The sequence below is a fragment of the Phoenix dactylifera genome, unplaced genomic scaffold (genome assembly GCF_009389715.1).
Source record: "Phoenix dactylifera cultivar Barhee BC4 unplaced genomic scaffold, palm_55x_up_171113_PBpolish2nd_filt_p 000256F, whole genome shotgun sequence".
NCBI classification, from domain to species: Eukaryota; Viridiplantae; Streptophyta; class Magnoliopsida; order Arecales; family Arecaceae; genus Phoenix; species Phoenix dactylifera.
Window position 1 is genome coordinate 364,836 of NW_024067749.1, and position 16,876 is coordinate 381,711.

A 16,876-nucleotide genomic window follows, 5' to 3' on the forward strand; every position below is an offset into this window, starting at 1 on the left:
GGGATCAGGGTTTAGGGTTTAAGGGTTTAGGATTTAGGGTTAGGGTTTTAGGGTTGGGGTTTGGGTTTAGGCTTTAAAGGTTTAGGATTTAAGATTTTTTTTTTTGGTAAAGTAGGATTTAAGATTTAGGTTTAGAGTTTAGGGTTACTTTTGGGTACATAAGAATATGTCAATTCGATTCCTTTTAATAAACAAATCTCATAATCCCAACTTCAAATATGGGAATTCAAATGGATTGAATAGGAAAATAATACTCCAATTGTGTAAGACGTAGCAGTAAATAAAGAAGAGGCACAGTGGAGGGTAGCAAAGGAGAGGCAGGAGTGCTAATGAGATCGACAACAACAAGCACAAGTAAGGTGACGATAATAAGGGATTCCGCGAGCTTCATTTTGTAGGTTGCCGAGGACATGGTAGTGTGATGGGATTGAGGTTCGGCAATTATCCCTCCCTACAAGAGGTCGTGGGAGAAAGATCCCTCCATGATCTATGAGAAGGGAGGCAAAATCTGCCACAACAGGGCAGCGGTCAAATTCTTTTCTCTCTTTTTCTATCCTTTCTTGCATTGTTGTGGTAGGTGATCGAGCATGTATCTCAACAAAGTGCTGTGGGTGGAGCATAAAATAGTGGTAATCATGGCGGATATGGAAGGGTAGTGCATTGAGTTTCTAGAGCTACAATGATGGTGCAACAAAGATATTACAGTAGTGATAGTGGATCAAAGTTTGCTCTAATACCAAACTTGACGCATGATAGATTTTGGTGAAACCACTTACAAGCAGAGAGGCTCTGACCCAGATTGAAGGAGAAGAGAAAAGTCCTCAATATTCTATACTGCAAACTATGATCTCAATTAATATAGTAACGAGTTCATATAAAGAAACCAAAATTCTAATAAGAGCCAAAACAGAAATAAAATATTGAAATTCTCATAAAATTTTAATCCTGAAATTCATATTAAAATAAAAATCCCATAATTCTCAATAAAATAAAATTTTATATTTTTTATATTTGATCAAAACAGAAGCAAATCTAGAATTTTTATTAGATGATCCTCCGTCAAATAGATTGAGGTTGCTACGTCGGACTGTTGAACTTCAAAGCTTTTGACGAGGGTCAAATTGTGAGAAGAAGAGCTTGAGTTTCTACACTGGGCTTTAATTTCGGCCACCCAATGTAATGCAGCCTTCTCTTTCCTCTTCGGTTTTACGTCATCCTTCAACAAATTTGCGCACTCCACAAGCGATAGATTCAGAATCGTACTTCAATCAATATTGGCCAAATCTTTAGAGCATTGTGCATGAGGCATAATCCCATCAGCTACTTCAAATTAATAATTGCCAGGTCACCCTTTATACTTTCTTGATTCTCTGAGAAGATAGATATTCTTAAACGGCTAAACCTCCTAACATCAAATACCTATTCCGCCTTGGCCATAAATAAAAACAAGGCACCGAAGCAATTTTCTCTAGATGATATCACAGTATTGGGACCACCAGATAAATGACTCCTTCAAGATTTTGTGAAACTAAAACAAGCACACCACAACATTTCTCAAAAAAGATAACAGGAAAAGCACACCACAACGAATTGTTGATACCAACCCTTTTCTGAAGAGATACGATAGTAACTCTTTCTTATCTCATGTGTAACAGGACAATGATTTGCAGACTCAAGAATAAACGAGGAAAAAGACAGCTGCTGCATTTGCAAACACCACTGTCACATGTCGCTGTTAAAATCATTGATGATGGTGCGAACGGCCAATGGAATCCTCACCAAATGAATGCCATCATCCCATGTCAGACTACCGAAAGAGTATCTGCCTTGCAGTTTAAGTCGTGGCTGAAATGTTACCTGGAATTTCAACTTCTTGATAGTAGAATCAAACAATAAGATTGATGGCTTGACATGCACACTTACTCCTGGAGGAGTCTCGACATGAGCAGCATACGCAGACATGACTGGACCAACATGGTAACTGTTCTTGAGGCTGTTACCGTCTTTTTAAGTTCAGGAATAGATATGGATGGGAGATTGAGGTCCTTCTGTGACTTAGAAGCATTGTGGCAGATAGTATTATGCTGAGTCATAGAGCTTATAACCGAGTTATTGTAACCCATGGAACAAAGGAAGCGCACATAATCAGATATTTCCATGTCATATATAAGACCAGGATCCATGGCCTTGTTTGGGTGACATGACCACCTCCATAGTCAAAAAGATTAGCCTGCTTGTGAGGAGCTCCCTCAGCTACTATACCAAGTCCATATTCATCATTTACAGAAGCTGACAGAGAAATCAAGGCATTTTTGAAATAAGTGAAGTGATACTAGGTGGAAGTAGTAGAAGTGGTCAGTTTTACCTGTTGTGATCAGTGCAGATTTTATTGCTGCCGGGCTCCAGTTAGGATGGACAGATTTGAGAAGGGCTGCTACTCCTGATATATGAGGACAGGACATGGAGGTTCCTGATTCGATCTTGAAGTTAAGTGGACTCAAATTGGATGATAGAGGGGACGCTGGTGACCATGAGGCTAAGATGTTCACACCAGGTGCAGCAATGTCAGGCTGCACAAAAAGCATTAGAATTTTATGGTGGAAAAATGACCAGAACATTGAACATAAAAGCATGCAGTTGTTAGAATAGAATCGCAGTGCAGAAATAATTTAACATGGCAAGTATTCTTAGATAATAAAGATGATTAACTGAATAGGAAGAGTGGCACCTTCAAAACAAAAGGAGATAAAGAACTGGGGCCTCGAGAGGAGAAGTATGCCACTTCAGGGGCAATTACTGTCCAAGCATGGTATGCTGTACCGATCGGTACAGGTCGGTACCGGGTGTACCGTACCCGTACCGATGGATACCAGTATCGGTACGCCAGTGTCGGTACGCCTGACGTACGCGTACCGTACCGTACCGACATTCGGTACGCTTATGCTAGTGCGGCACCGGTACGGGGTTCGGTACCGGTACGGCGGACCTTGGTCCCAAGCAACGTCTTTGTAGGGCCAAACTTAACAACTGGACTCCTGTGATAGAAGCAGTTAATAGACATTACTTAAATTGCCAACCACATAGGAAAACAAACCTAAAAAAACCAGGAAATACCTTGTGCCGCCCATGTATGTTAGGATAGAAGTTCCAGTTTCAAAATCAACTTGGATGCAAGGAAAACTAGATCCAGAAGTGATATCCTTTGTCAAGAACTGAGCAAAAATGAGACCGACACCATGAGCTCTTCTTACAGTTTCTGCAGCGACAAAAGGAGACCTTTGTCCCTGTGTTTGAAACAGATTACGACATTTCCTCTTGCTAAAGTATTGTTTAGTGTTCCTGCATCACAACCTCTGAAAAAGACATCATCATAACTAGAAATTAAATTTTTCATCACAAGTCATGAGATACTTAATCATAAGCGCAAATACCCTACCTTGTATCAGCATCCCCTGCATCATTGGCAGCAATATCTTCAGCATAAACTAATCGATAAAATCTATCAACATGCTTTCCAAGGTACAGAGCTTGACCCTGGATTTTAATAGTATCCATATAAAAACGAGCAAAAATGTCTCCAATTGATGGTGTAAAAGATATCAGATAAGCATCATCTTACATTTTTTCTTTATTAGCAACAGTATAACAAATGAAAATTGCCTCTTTTTATCTTGAAATATCACCAAAAGGACATGCAGCAATGATATGCAATATACATTAGAGTCTATTCTTGCCTTGGTTTTTAACCTGGCAGTCAACATTGAGAGCAAACAAATTTCCACTAAAATACTCAGCTTAGTTTCCAGCTGGATCATCAGGAACTGATAACTTTTAGTCGATAATGATATTGCTGGCATGCCACCATCCAAAGTGACATGATTCAAACTGTCTCAAGAGTTTTGGGTTAAGTGCTTTTAAATTGAAAGAGAGAGATGAAAGAAAAAACATGAGTGAAAGAGTTTTCACAGGTGTCTTGTAATGTTAGGAAACTTCATGTGGAAGTGTTTGAGAGAATGCTATATTGACCAGAGTATTAAGCCCAATTTATGCCATTAAAAGCACAAATTAAATTTAGGAGGAACCCAATATAATGAGTATAAACCACTTGTATAATGCGAAATGATTTGGGAGATTACAACTCTAATCAGAAGCACCGAAGTTTCATGATATCTCGAGTATAATTTTGCCATTGGATGGCCCACTTTTCAGTAACTTACATTATACAGTGATAGTAAAATCTAAATTAAGTTATGCTACCTGATTCCAACCCATTTTCACCCTACTCAACTTCCTTTCATGCCTCAATGCTTTATTTTCTATTTTTGCCTAAACCAACCATCTATTTCAGATTTCTTCTTTGGTTTCTTGGAAGGGACCCACATTTTTAAACAAAAGTGTGCAAAAATAACAGTCCCATGAGAAATTAGATTAATTCATATCAAAAAACATCATTGCAATTTTCTGGCATGACATATATATATATACAAATATTTATATATAGATAAAGAGAGAGAGAGCTAGACTTGGCTCCACTCGAGTGGACCTCCACTTAGATCCAAATATTGGACAATGGGGGTTCCATATTGATGATCCAAACTGTTAGATGTAATCTACCACCTCTAAATAGTTTACATATAAAAATCATGTGATTTGGAGTCCACTAACCTATGCATCAATGATCAAAGAATATATAATTTAATAATATTTAGACTATCCAATTTTTGACTACTTGATGCATAAGCTAGAAATTTTTTAAAGATAGTAGATCATATCCAATAACTCAGAATATTGATGTTTTAACCCCAATTGTCTACTCAATTGCAGCCAAGCCTAGTTCTCTCTCTCTCTCTACATATATATATATAAATATATATGTGTGTGTGTGAGTGCATGAAAAGCTGTTAAAAATTCCTATGGCAACTATATGACTTGCCAAATAGTTCACAAACAAAAGTATAATGCTTGGGACTCTTGATTCAATTCCATTCTAATCCTACACTGAAATTGAGTCAACTATAAATAATCATATAGTGATCCAGAAGCATCATCAGACTAGATGTAAACTAGTCTGGCCACTATAGGTAGGTATAGACAAGCCTAGAGCAAGATGCACCACATTCAGGACTTAATCAAATACCTAAGTTTCAAAAGTCATAATTTCTAATCCAAGAAGAATTTGTTGATGCGGATGCGAAGAAGTTGATGTAGACCTTAAGATCAAACTTCTAACCAAATTTGAAAAATTTAAAATATTTTTACTATTTCTGTAATTTGTATCTTGTTTTAGTTAGGAAAAGAATCCAACTTGATTTATGCTAGACTTCACTAACATAAAAAGAGGAAAGTTTTTATCCTCTTCTAACAAGCAGAAGAATCTGACTCAATTAAAGAAAGTTGATCCCTACAGAATAGTAGAGAACTTAACTTCTCGAAGAAGAATCTAGCTCCAATAAGAAAGATCTCACTAGTATAAATAGAAGGCATATGTTAGTTTTAAAGAGAATAGAGGAAGTGAAGCAAAAAGCATAGACACTACTTTCCGTCCACTAGACTCTATTTTCCACCTATGATATGTATTGCAATTCATAGATCATGACAAATTAACAAAGTAAAAGGGTGTATAGTCTTGCTTACTAAAATTATTATTGTTTATTGTTTTATTTGAGAGATTTGAGTTGAGCAAATTAAAGAAATTTTTTCCTTTCTCCAATCAGATCTAGTTGGTATCGAAGCCTAGATCCTTATCTCTAGATTATAGCTCGTCGAACTATACCAAGAGACAAGCTAGATGGCAACTAGTTCGGTATAGTACTGGTACGTACTGTACCGAGCCTAGGTGTGCCAGAATTGGGGAGGGGAGACAGGAAAAGAGAGGGAAGGAGAGAGAAGGAGATAGGGGTACATGCACAATTTGTGGATCATGAAATATTAATGAAAGTAAAGGGCTTAGAGCCCTGCTTCCCAAATTCTTATTATTCATTAGTTTATTTGAGAGATTTGAGTTAGTACAGTTTGAAGGAATTTCTTCCTTCTTCCGATTAGATCAAGTTGGTATCAAACTTAGAATCCTTATGTTGCGGATCAAGGTTCATTGAACCAGTACTGAGGGATGTACCGGTTGACGACCGGTTTAGTACAATGCCAGTAGGTACTATATGGAGCCGAGGTGTACTGCAACCAAAGGGGGAGAGGCATAGAAGAGGAGAGGGAGGGAGAGGGAGAGAAGGAAAAGGAGGCAGACCTCATCGTCATGGAACCCAAACACTAACCAATATCATCGTCGTGGAGTCATTATCATCCCGAAGTCGTTAAAAGCGGCAAAGCATTAAGAGGGGTGGGGAAAGGAAGCACTTGAGAGTAGAATCAAGATATAGAGAGAGGGGGGAGAGGCAGACCTCAAAGTTGTCGTCATCGAGTTGGCGTTGGCGAAGGGAAAGGGGCGGGGAGGAGTGGAAGCTTCTGAGAGTAGAATCAAAAGAGAGGGAGATAGGAATTGAGAGATTGAGGGAAGAGAAACGGACAGAAGAATCAAGGAGAGGATCATCCGACTAAAGGTCTCGATAACCATTCAGCTCAATTCAGGACAGTTTGGTGGTCCTTGCTATGCAATCATTGTTTATGGTCTAGACATGCATGAAATACAAGCAAATGAGATAAAGGCTTTTGAAGCTTGAAGCACATCAAAGAACAAAAATAATGGCGGCTTATACCTCGGCAAGTGATGACATGAAGCGCTCATCTCGGCCAAATGGAGATTGCACAACTCAGAAGTTGTGACTCAACTGCTGTCTTCAACCACAACATCTGCAACTCCTATCATAAAAGTATCTTCAATATCTAGGGATAACAAGAAGTTTATACTGCTGATGCTAAAAGAGGCGGACACTTCACATCAAAGGATAAATTTAAACAAAAAAACTAAGGCTCAACTACGAAACGGGGAGGTAAGCGTTCCTTAATAACAATTTTGTTTTTTGCAGAAGCTAAAGTCTCCAAATAGGAGCTTTGATCTAGGAGCAAGATCAGCCAAACCATCCTTAACCGAGTGGTTTGCCCGTACCATACCATACCATACCGGAGGGGAACGTGACATTTCCCCTCCTCGGTTCGGAAATAGACCCAAACCGCATCGTACTGAGTAATTAGGTGTGGTACTAGTGAGAACCCAGAGGTTCGCACCAATTCGGACATGCATACCACCTGCCCCTGAGTCCAATAATTGGGGTGCGCTGAAAGCCCCCCTTCGTGAGCTCTCACCACCTTCCAACCCCCTCGAAATATCTTTATTCAAACAAAATAAAAATCTGCCAAATATAGTCATTTTCATGGATTTCAGCTCGAATTTTTGTTGAAATCAGGTAATGCCGCTCTCCTCTCTTCATTTATGTAATTTTTGTATTTTAAGGCTGAAAGGTGGCTGTAAAATGAAAGAATATCGGAAGACCATAGCACGCGGGGTCCCCAAGTCATGGTGGATATGAGGTTGTTGTAGATGGCAAAGCATGTGGAGTAGGATCCCTCAATGTATCAAGTTCAGAATCTTATAAGGAATCTTGTACCTACAAGCTGGCTACATATGGATATGGTGCTTCAAACACATCATGCTTTAGTGGTTACTATCTTACGGAACTTTGAGCACCTAACGGACCGAAATTTCCTACTGGCATATATGGATGGATCGCTCCACAGCTGATGTATCGAGTAGATGACTCCTAGAGCGACATCATCACCCACAGCATGCATAGAGACTATCTCAACTACATACCTTATGGCTGCCTAACAAACTTATAGGAGCGGAGGGCCATATTGATAGAAAATTGGGTTGAACCCCTTGCATACGAATATGACCCCGACATATGCGAAAGACATCGCCAAACCACAAGATTTCATACGTCGGTATTGTTGCTGGGGGTTCAAACCGAGAACGATTGGCACAGCGGTGTGAACGGGGTTCCCTTGGAATTGCTTCGGTTGCGCTCCACCTTCCGCCGGGGAACCTGCAAGCAAGCTTCGTACCACCACCGGGGTAGTGGGGGCCCTCCGACGATCAAGTTAGGGAAGATCGAAGGAGAAGGAGAGGTAGCAGGTAAGATGATACTCTGGAAAATCTTGCTTACCCTCCCCCTTCCCCCCCAGCCGCATATATACCAGGCTGGGGGGTTCTTTTGGGGATTGGTCATCGTGTGGCGCGATGGGGTTGCCACTGACATGGCCGTTACAGGGCGTCGTGGGGCAGCGCTGGGTACGGCTATGGCAGGGCGTAGTGGAGTTCCGCTTTGTACGGCTATTACAGGGGATCGTGAAACAGCGTCGGATACGGCCGTTGCAGGGAGTAGTGGAGCAGGGGGCCGCGGCGTGCCTCAGGGGAACAGTCTGTTGTTGTCAGAGATTGCCGACTCGGGGTCTGATTGCTGGATCAAGGGGCAACCGACTTGGGGTCGGGCTGCAGAGCCGAAGATATCCGACCCGAGGTCGGATTGCTGGATCAAGGGGCGACCGACTCGGGGTCGGGCTGCGGAGCCGAAGATATCCGACCCAAGGTCGGATTGCTGGATAAAGGGGCAGCCGACTCGGGGTCGGGCTGCGGAGCCGAAGATATCCGACCCGAGGTCGGATTGCTGGATCAAGGGGCAGCCGACTCGGGGTCGGGCTGCGGAGCCGAAGATATCCGACCCAAGGTCGGTTGCTGGATAAAGGGGCAGCCGTAGTCTTTCCGGGCGCGCGTGCCGGTCACGTGGGGCATGGTGGCTAAGTTCCCCCGTAACAGTAGCCCCCCACTTCCGAGCCTGGAACCAGGAGGGGAACGGGTGAAGGGAGTGATGCTTCGAGATTGCCGCCATCCCTCGGAAAGGCGCGCGCGCTTCGAGCTCCCCGCCTTCTTTACGGCGTATGGCGGTTGTCGCTGATCTGGCGGTCTGCGGATTTCGGCGGACATCCTTCCTTAATGGCGTCGATTCGCCTTTGGGGCGCGAACGAACCTTCGGCAGCCAGGCGTCCTCTGGCGCCACCGAGGCGTCACCCGCCTTTCTGCCTATTTAACCGGGGGCCCTCCCCCGTCCGCCTTTCTCTTCACAGGCATCCTCGAGTTTCTCCCTTGTGCTGCTGCCGTTGCCGTCGGACTGTTCGTTCGCTCCTCCTTTGGCGCTCTCGGAGCCGTTCTTCCTTCCCTTCCGGTGAGTTGCCCCACTCTGCAATTTAGGGCCCTCCGTACTTTCTCCTTTCGTATTAGTGTACCCCAGTCGTTCCGGTCCCTTCTCCCCTCTTGACCCCGTCCTGACCGTAGATTCACTGGCCGTTAGGGATGGACGAAGTAAGAGCAGACCGCATTCAGTCGGAGCTGGTCCCCGAAGACCTAGATAGGTTCGTGGCCCGGTACCACCTTCCCGAAACCTGCAACGTTACGCTCCCGGGGCCTGAGGAGAGGATGTCCCATCCTCCTCCAGGGAAGGTCGCCATCAATGAGGACATCCTTTGGGCTGGGTTCCGCCTTCCCCTCTCGGACTTAGTCGTGCAGGTGCTTCGAGGTTTAAGAGTGGCGCCGACGCAACTGGTGCCGAACTCATGGCGTACCCTGACGGCCTTCCAGGTTCTCCTGCCGCATGCACGAGGTTTCCGCCACCCTGAACGTCCTTTTGGGAATGTCTATGGCCTGAACGGCCACCCCCGGGACAGAGGGTGGGTGGTGCTTTGCGGCGCGGCGAGGTGCGGCCTCGTCAGGAGGCTCCTTCCTCCATTCATGGCTTGGAAGGAGCGTTTCTTTTTCATCGATGTAGATCCTCCTTGGGGAATCGGGACAACCTGGGAGACGCCGATGAAGTCCCCCGATCGGGCCTATCGAGGTTGTCGAGGGAGGGTCCGATGGCGTCGCCATCTTGAGGGGGTTGGTCGCCGAGGGCCGGCTCCCCCCGGTGGCTAGCCTTATTTCCGAGGATGCGTTGTGAACGTCGGTCTGAGCTCGGTCCCCTGCCGACCGTGAGCCCGCCACCACTTCTTTTTTTAGCTCTTTTCTCCTCTTTCCTTTCTTCTTTCCCATCGGTTTCTTAGTTTCTAACCATCTCGTCCTTTTTGCAGAAATCGACGACGTCATGCAGTCGGCACAAGGCAATGGCTGTTAAGTAGGGCGTCCTACTGGAAGCGGGTCCGGAGGAAGAAACGGACTCCTCCGAGCGGGGTCCACCGGCGAAGAAGCCCCGCAGCAGGCGACTCCGACGCCGACAGACGGGTCCGGGGCCCATCGATCAGGGGACACCGCGGGCTCGGACCGACAGTTGACGCCGTATCAGCCCTCCGGTGATGAGACTACCGCTTTTCCGGAGGTGTCATCCGGGCGTGCCCGAGACGGCCGGGTCCGGACGCGGTCGGTCCCCAGCCCGGCCTTCGGCTCGGTCGGCTTCGGATGATACGAGAAGGGAGGGGCGCGCCGAGGCCCCGGCCGAGCGGGACCCTGTCGATTTCTGGCGCGGCCCCCGCCCTGAGCACGGTCGGCATGACTCTCCCCCAAGCGATGGGTAAGGGTAAGGCTGCAGAACCACCGTCCGGCTCCGGGGCGAAGTCGGAGTCGGCCTTCACTTTCGCCGGCGCCCGAAACCTCGTCGAGACGGTGCTGCTGGAGAGGGACCGTAGGCAGGTCCGGCAGATGAGCATCCCTGAAGTCGGAGCTGCCAGCTGCGTCTGTCTCATGTCGGGTGAGTGTTCTTTTGGTCGCTTTCGTCGTTTATAGGCTCTGTTGATCCCCGTCTGACGCTCTCATTTTTCCTATCTCTTAGCTCGCTCAGTACATGATCCGCCTGGAGGAGAGCCACGAGGAACAGGCGAGGCCTTCTGGCGAGGACCGAGAGCCGACTGAAAGCTGTAGAGGAGGGAGGCCAGGCTGCGCGGGGAGGACGACCAGGGACCTCGAAACGAGGCTCCAGGTGGCCGAAGAGCGGGCACTCGGCTTTCGCCGTCCTCGAGAGGCAACTGATGGATGCTCAGGAGCAACTCAAGGTTGCCTCGGGTCCTCGAAAGCGAGATCAGGAAGGCGGAGGAGCGGGCCGAAAGCAGTCCCGGAAGGCTGCCGGACTTCCGGAGAGGTGGGAGAAGGCCCAGCAGTCGGCCGACAACGCCCGCAACCGAACCCGATCTCTTGAAGCCAAGCTGGCCGAATTGGAGTCGGCCTTGGAGGGGACTCGTGCGAGCTACCAGGAGCTTCATTCGCGCCTGGAGGAGGCTAAGGCTGCTCGCGTCGCTGCCGAGGCGAGGCACATGGAGGCTCGGGCCGATCTGCTGAGGGTCTCCTCCGAGGCGGACAACCGGATTGTGGCGAAGGTCATGGAAGCGAAAGCTCAGATTACGGAGCGAGCGGAGGCTGCGCTGGCCGAGAAGAGCGCGGAGATCGGGCGTCAGGTGGTACAGGCCTATCGTCAGTCCGCCGAGTTCATCCGTGACATGTCGGACGCGGGGTCCGACTCCTTTGCCTTAGGCTTCGATGAAGGCCTGGCAAGGGTGTCCCGCTAATACCCCGGAATTGACCTGAGTGGGGTCTCCCTCCTCGACTCCCCTCCGATGCCATTGCCTGCCGATTCTCCAACCGTCTCCCCACCCTTCGTGGAACGTGCTCGCCGTTTCCGACTCAGGGGTTCTCCAAACTGACTCTCTGTACTTTTCTTTATTCTTTTCTTTGTATGTTGGCATTTTGCCATGTTGCATGGGTCTCGGGCCTTGATGCAACGAAAGTTAATGCAAACAGAGTGTTTTCCTCATTTCACTTTCGTCCTTCCTCTTCTTAACTCTTGGTAGCGTCTCGCCGACTCCTGACTCTTGAAGTTTTCCCGGCGCTAGGCCAGGCATCCGAGGGTTAGGCCTCAGAAATTCTTCCGGCACTAGGCCAGGCATCCGAGGGTTAGGCCTCAGGAAATTCTCCCGGCGCTAGGCCAGGCATCCGGGGGTTAGGCCTCAGGAAATTCTTCCGGCGCTAGGCCAGGCATCCGAGGGTTAGGCCTCAGGAAATTCTTCCGGCGCTAGGGCCAGGCATCCGAGGGTTAGGCCTCAGGAAATTCTTCCGGCGCTAGGCCAGGCATCCGAGGGTTGGGCCTCAGAAATTCTTTCGGCGCTAGGCCAGGCATCCGAGGTTGGGCCTCAGGAAATTCTTCCGGCGCTAGGCCAGGCATCCGAGGATTAGGCTTCAGAAAATTCTTCCGGCGCTAGGCCAGGCATCCGAGGGTTAGGCCTCAGAAAATTCTTCCGGCGCTAGGCCAGGCATCCGAGGGTTTGGCCTCAGGAATTCTTCCGGTGCTAGGCCAGGCATCCGAGGGTTAGGCCTCAGGAAATTCTTCCGGCGCTAGGCCAGGCATCCGAGGGTTAGGCCTCAGGAAATTCTTCCGGCGCTAGGCCAGGCATCCGAGGGTTAGACCTCAGGAAATTCTTCCGGCGCTAGGCAGGCATCCGAGGGTTGGGCCTCAGGAAATTCTTCCGGCGCTAGGCCAGGCATCCGAGGGTTGGGCCTCAGGAATTCTTCCGCTGGTCGGCCAAGGCTGGCGCAAGCCGAGGCGACCGGTCGGAGCTTCAGGCTAGTCTGCTCCCGGGATGATCATCGGTTAGCCTGGCATCCGAGGGCCGAGCCTCGGGGAATTCCGCTCGTTGGTCGGCCAAGGCTGGCGCAAGCCGAGGCGACCGGTCCGGGGCTTCAGGCTAGTCTGCACCCGGGATGATCATCGGGTTAGCCTGGCATCCGAGGGCCGAGCCTCGGGGAATTCCGCTCGTTGGTCGGCCAAGGCTGGCGCAAGCCGAGGCGACCGGTCGGGGCTTCAGGCTAGTCTGCTCCCGGGATGATCATCGGGTTAGCCCTGGCATCCGAGGGCTGAGCCTCGGGGAATTCCGCTCGTTGGTCGGGCCAAGGCTGGGCGCATAGCCGAGGTGACCGGTCGGGCGCTTCAGGCTAGTCTGCTCCCGGGATGATCATCGGGTTAGCCTGGCATCCGAGGGCCGAGCCTCGGAAATTTCGCTCGTTGGTCGGCCAAGGCTGGCGCAAGCCGAGGCGACCGGGTCGGGGCTTCAGGCTAGTCTACTCCCGGGATGATCATCGGGTTAGCCTGTGCATCCGAGGGCCGAGCCTCGGGGAATTCCGCTCGTTGGTCGGCCAAGGCTGGCGCAAGCCCGAGGCGACCGGTGGGGTTCAGGCTAGTCTGCTCCCGGGCATGATCATCGGGGTTAGCCTGGCATCCGAGGGCCGAGCCTCGGAGAATTCCGCTCGTTGGTCGGCCCAAGGCTGGCGCAAGCTGAGGCGACCGGTCGGGGCTTCAGGCTAGTCTGCTCCCCGGGATGATCATCGGGTTAGCCTGGCATCCGAGGGCCGAGCCTCGGAGAATTCCGCTCGTTGGTCGGCCAAGGCTGGCGCAAGCCGATGGCGACCGTCGGGGCTTCAGGCTAGTCTGCTCCCGGGATGATCATCGGGTTAGCCTGGCTCCGAGGGCCGAGCCTCGGGAAATTTCGCTCGTTGGTCGGCCAAGGGCTGGCGCAAGCCGAGGCGACCGGTCGGGGCTTCAGGCTAGTCTGCTCCCGGGATGATCATCGGGTTAGCCTGGCATCCGAGGGCCGAGCCCTCGGGGAATTCCGCTCGTTGGCCACGCGCCTGTCACTTGCCGCTCGACGGGGTTTCTCCGTGGCCAGCTGCGATCGTGTTTCTCCCCCTCTCGAAGCGTCGCCTGGGGAACACTAGAAGGCCATTAAATGCTAATTGAGGCGTTACCTGGGAAATCGGACCGGCCAGTTGCTGCTTGCGAGGAGTGCCAGTTAAGCGGCCGCGATACGCGTGTTCTTCGAGGCGGATGCGGCGCTGGGCGCGTGCGGAGATACGTGGGCCGCGGGATACACGCCGTCCGGAGTGTCCTGCACGAAGAATGCAATTAAGGAGAATGATGCCTAGGAGATCGTGGGGGGATAAACCTCGAGAGCCGGAACGGCTCCGGATTCGATGTGCCCGCATTTATTGGAGCCACCCGCATCGGAACGACCGGGGGGCCACAGTTTGGCTATAAATATAAGCGCAGGTGCGGTGGTGCCTGCCAAGCCGGAGCTGTTCAGGTTGCCATGGATCGTGGACCTCCTCTCCGGCGCGTGGCTGGGAAATCCCAGCCGGAGGAACGGGAGGCGCGCCCCTCGCGACTTCCACCAACTAGCCGTTTCATCTGGGATCAACGGGAGGATTCTCCCCGGTGGAACTTCGCTCTAGGCATTTCATCCGGGATCACGCCTCCTCACGCTCTTCTCCCTTATATTCCTTTCCTCCCCTTCCCCTGGGGAGGACCGGAATATCCCTTGGAGGTGGCGTTCCTCTAGAAGCAGTGTGAACTTCTTCTTCGTCCGCGCCGGCTCTTCGTCTTTTGCGTGAGGCGTCGATGGCGCCTCCGGGGGGAAGCACCCACGGCCAGTGGGATTGCAGTTGCTTCGGGCGGAGGGTTCGGGATCCCAGATCTTTAGCTCCACGGAGTCCCCACCTCTTCCTTAGTTTCTTTACTCCCCAATCCCCCTCTGGGAATTCTTTGTAATCACACGAACACGCCATTGTAACCAGGAATTATTGAAATGAAAAGAACTATATATTTTTTGAGCTGTCTTTCTGGCTTTGTCTTTCTACTGGTAATGATACCCGCAGGTTAGCGGAATTCCAGCTCCTTGGAATTTCTCGACCATCTAGTGCCTCCAACTGGTAGGAGCCAGGTCGGTTTACCCAGCGAACCCTATACGGGCCTTCCCAATTTGGCGCCAGCTTCCCACCTTCCGCGGGCTGAGATGCTTTGGCCCGCCTTAGCACCAGATCTCCGATTCTGAAAAGTTTTGGTCGGACCTTGGGAGTTATAATACCAGGCCACCCTCCGCTGATACATCGCCATCCGGACCTGCGCCATTTCCCTCGCTTCTTCCAAGAGGTCCAGGTTCCCTCGGAGCTGCTCCGAATTGGCCTCGGATCGGTGCGCGGCCACCCGGGCGAGGGGAGTCCGAGCTCCACGGGGACGACCGCTTCCGTGCCATAGGTTAGGCCGAAAGGCGTCTCTCCGGTAGGGGTCCGATGCGTGGTCCGATACGCCCAAAGGACGTTCTCGAGTTTCTTCGACCCAAGCTTGCCTCGTCCGACCGATTCGCGCCTTAAATTCCTTGGAGGATTGTCCGATTTGTCACTTCGGCCTCACCGTTGGTTTGGGGATGCGACACAGATGTGAACTGATGCTCGATCCCGAACTCCTCGCAGAAGTCACGGAAATGCTTGTTGTCGAACTGTCGACCATTATCCGAGATGAGGACCCGGGGTACCCAAATCGGACAATGATGTTTTTCTTTACGAACTTCCGGACTTGCGCCTCCGTGATAGTGGCCAGCGGCTCCGCCTCTACCCACTTGGTGAAGTAGTCGATTGCAACAATCAAGAATTTCCGCTGGGTGGAAGCGACGGGGAACGGTCCGAGGATATCCATTCCCCACTGTGAGAAGGGCCAGGGTGCGGTGATTGGTGCCAAGGGGACAGAAGGGACTCTCTGGACGTTGGCGTGGCGCTGGCAGGCGTCGCATTTCCGTACGTGATCCTTTGAGTCCTCCAACAAGGTAGGCCAATAATAGCCTTGCCTCATGATCTTATGCGCCAAGGACCTAGCCCCCGAGTGCGATCCGCAGATGCCCTCGTGGACTTCGCCGAGGACGTAGGCCACCTCCAAGGGGCGGAGGCACCTTAAGAGGGGGGCGGTGAACGAGGTCCGATACAGCCTCCCTTCATAGAGTACGTAGTGGGCGGACTTCCTGACAAGTCGCCGAGCTTGATCTTCGTCTTCAGGGAGGATCCCTTCGGCGAGGTAGGCGACGAGCGGGTCCATCCAAGACGGCTCCGGGTCAATCGCCATCACCGCCCCAGCCTCGCCGATGCTCGGGGCATCCAGGGTCTCCAGGTAGATTGCCCTCGACAGGTTGTGCGCCTCTGCGCCCACCAAGCGGGACAACCTGTCGGCCCCTGGCATTTTTCGCTTCTGGGGACCTGCTGGAGGTCGATGCTGTCGAGGTCGGGAATGAGTGCTTGCACCTTCCGGACGTAGTTCTGCATGGTCGGGCTCCGGGCCTCGAACTCCCCACGAACCTGCCCGACCACCAGCTGGGAGTCGGTGAAGACCTTCAAACGCCGGATGCCGAGCTCCCCGGCGAGTTTGAGTCCCGCGACTAGGGCCTCGTACTCCGCCTCGTTGTTGGTCACTGAAAATCCAAACCTCAAGGCATACTCGGCTATCACTCCATCAGGACTGGTAAGGACCAGCCCGGCCCCTCCACCCTCGGGGTTCGACGACCCATCGATGTGAAGCGTCCAGGTCGGGAGGTCGAGGCTGGGCGTTTCCGGCGGTCTAGGTTCCGCCACCTGCACCGTGCACTCAGCGAGGAAGTCCGCGAGCACCTGGGCCTTGATGGCGGGCCGAGGCTGGTAGCGGATGTCGAACTCACCGAGTTCTATTGCCCACTTCACCAGCCGTCCCGCATTCTCGGGGTTGCTGAGGATCTGTCGTAGTGGTTGATCAGTTAAGAAGGGTGACAGAATGGGCTTGGAAATAGGGGCGGAGCCTCCTGGTCGCGGTCAGCAGCGCGAAGGCAATCTTTTCAGCCTTCGTATACCGCGCCTCGGCATCCCGTAGGACCCAGCTGATGTAGTACACGGGCTTCTGGAGCTTTGCCTCTTCCCGAACCAGCACCGCACTGACCGCGGTTGGGGAGACCGCCAGATAGAGGTAGAGCATCTCCCCTTCTTGCGGCTTGGACAGCAGGGGAGGAGACGCCAGGTATTCCTTGAGCTGGTCGAATGCTGCTTGACATTCGGCCGTCCAGAGGAAGTCTTTCGGGCGTTTTAACACCTTGAAGAATGGTTGGC

At 50.8% G+C, this 16,876-nt stretch overlaps 1 pseudogene; it reads right to left on the reverse strand.

The window, feature by feature from the left end:
- Positions 1 to 1,588: 1,588 nt before the first annotated feature.
- The window catches only part of LOC103698534, an 84,876-nt pseudogene continuing 69,588 nt past the window's right edge, over positions 1,589 to 16,876 (reverse strand).